This window comes from Arachis ipaensis, chromosome B5 (genome assembly GCF_059453495.1).
Source record: "Arachis ipaensis isolate K30076 ecotype BB chromosome B5, ASM5945349v1, whole genome shotgun sequence".
NCBI lineage: Eukaryota > Viridiplantae > Streptophyta > Magnoliopsida > Fabales > Fabaceae > Arachis > Arachis ipaensis.
In genome coordinates, this window is record NC_142440.1 from 68993441 (window position 1) to 68996021 (window position 2581).

Sequence of the window (2581 nt, forward strand, 5' to 3'; positions counted from 1 at the left end):
TTCATATGCATTCTTGAATTCTTAGTGCCTAAGCATTAAAGATTTCTAAGTTTGGTGTCTTGCATGTTTTCCTTGCATTAAAAATTTTTCAAAAATGTGTTCTTGATGTTCATCATGATCTTCATAGTGTTCTTGGTGTTCATCTTGACATTCATAGCATTCTTGCATGCATTCATTGTTTTGATCCATAACTTTCATGCATTGCATCATTTTTCTTGTTTTTCTCTCTCATCATAAAAATTCAAAAATAAAAAAATATCTTTCCCTTTTTCTCTCTTAAAATTTCAAAAATTAGATTTGACTTTTTAAAAAATTTTAAAAATCTAGTTGTTTTTATGAGTCAAATCAAATTTTCAATTTTAAAAAAATCTTATCTTTTTCAAAATCTTTTTCAAAAATCAAATCTTTTTTCAATTTTTTTAGTTATTTTCGAAAATTTCAAAAATTTTTTTCAAAAATTTTTTTCTTAATTTTACATCATATTTTCGAAAATAACATCATCAATTAATGTTTTGATTCAAAAATTTCAAGTTTGTTACTTACTTGTGAAGAAAGATTCAAACTTTAAGTTCTAGAATCATATCTTGTGATTTCTTGTGAATCAAGTCATTAATTGAGATTTTAAAAATCAAATCTTTTTCAAAAACTAATTTCTATCATATCTTTTCAAAAATATCTTCTTATCTTATCTTTTTCAAAAAAGTGATTGCAAAATATCTTTTCTAACTTCCTAACTTCTTATCTTTTCAAAATTTGTTTCAACTAACTAACTAACTTTTTGTTTGTTTCTTACCTTTTTCAAAACTACCTAACTAACTCTCTCTCTCTAATTTTCGAAAAAATCTTCCCTCTTTTTCAAAATTTCTTTTTAATTAACTAATTATTTTAATTTTTGATTTTAATTTTCGAAAATTACTAACCTTTTTCAAAAACTATTTTCGAAAATCACTAACCCTTTTTCAAAAATAATTTTCGAAAATCCTTCTCCCTCATCTCCTTCTAATTATTTATTCATCTACTAACACTTCTCTTCATCTCACATCACTGCTCCTATCCTTACCCTTGTGTTTGGATTCTTCATTTTTCTTCACCCCTATTCCTTTTCTTCTTCTACTAACAATAAGGAACCTCTTTACTGTGACATAGAGGATTCCTCTTCTTTTCTTGTTCTCTTCTCTTTCTTATGAGCAGGAACAAGAAAAAAGGCATTCTTGTTGAAGCTGATCCAGAACCTGAAAGGACTCTGAAGAGGAAACTAAGAGAAGCTAAATTACAACAATCCAGAGACAACCTTATTGAAAATTTCGAACAAGTAAAGGAGATGGCAGCCGAACCCAACAATAATAATGCAAGGAGAATGCTTGGTGACTTTACTGCACCAAATTCCAATTTACATGGAAGAAGCATCTCCATTCCTGCCATTGGAGCAAACAACTTTGAGCTGAAACCTCAATTAGTTTCTCTGATGTAGCAGAACTGCAAGTTTCATGGACTTCCATCTGAAGATCCTTTTCAGTTCTTAACTGAATTCTTGCAGATCTGTGATACTGTTAAGACTAATGGAGTAGATCCTGAAGTCTACAGGCTCATGCTTTTCCCTTTTGCTGTAAGAGACAGAGCTAGAATATGGTTGGACTCTCAACCCAAAGACAGCCTGAACTCTTGGGATAAGCTGGTCACGGCTTTCTTAGCCAAGTTCTTTCCTCCTCAAAAGCTGAGCAAGCTTAGAGCTGATGTTCAAACCTTCAGACAGAAAGAAGGTGAATCCCTCTATGAAGCTTGGGAAAGATACAAGCAGCTGACCAAAAAGTGTCCTTCTGACATGCTTTCAGAATGGACCATCCTGGATATATTCTATGATGGTTTATCTGAGCTATCAAAGATGTCATTGGATACTTCTGCAGGTGGATCCATTCACCTAAAGAAAATGCCTGCAGAAGCTCAAGAACTCATTGACATGGTTGCTAATAACCAGTTTATGTACACTTCTGAGAGGAATCCTGTGAGTAATGGGACGCCTATGAAGAAGGGAGTTCTTGAAATTGATACTCTGAATGCCATATTGGCTCAGAATAAAATATTGACTCAGCAAGTCAATATGATTTCTCAGAGTCTGAATGGAATGCAAGCTGCATCCAACAGTACTCAAGAGGCATCTTCTGAGGAAGAAGCTTATGATCCTGAGAACCCTGCAATAGCAGAGTTAAAATACATGGGTGAACCATATGGAAACACCTACAATCCATCATGGAGAAATCACCCAAATCTCTCATGGAAGGATCAAAAGCCTCAACAAGGCTTTAATAATGGTGGAAGAAACAGGTTTAGCAATAGCAAGTATTTTCCATCACCCACTCAGCAACAGACAGAGAATTCTGAGCAGAATCCATCTAGCTTAGAAAATTTAGTCTCTGATCTATCTAAGGCCACTGTGAGTTTCATGAATGAAACAAGGTCTTCCATTAGAAATTTGGAAGCACAAGTGGGCCAGCTGAGTAAAAGGATCACTGAAATCCCTCCTAGTACTCTCCCAAGCAATACAGAAGAGAATCCAAAAGGAGAGTGCAAGGCCATTGAATTA

The 2581-nt window shown here is 33.6% G+C and overlaps 1 non-coding gene across 1 annotated transcript; it reads right to left on the reverse strand.

The window, feature by feature from the left end:
- Positions 1–1720: 1720 nt before the first annotated feature.
- LOC148564538 (small nucleolar RNA R71) lies at positions 1721–1828 on the reverse strand. The gene has a single exon (XR_015884495.1). It is a non-coding gene; the product is annotated as a small nucleolar RNA R71 (small nucleolar RNA).
- Between the last annotated feature and the right edge of the window lie 753 nt (positions 1829–2581).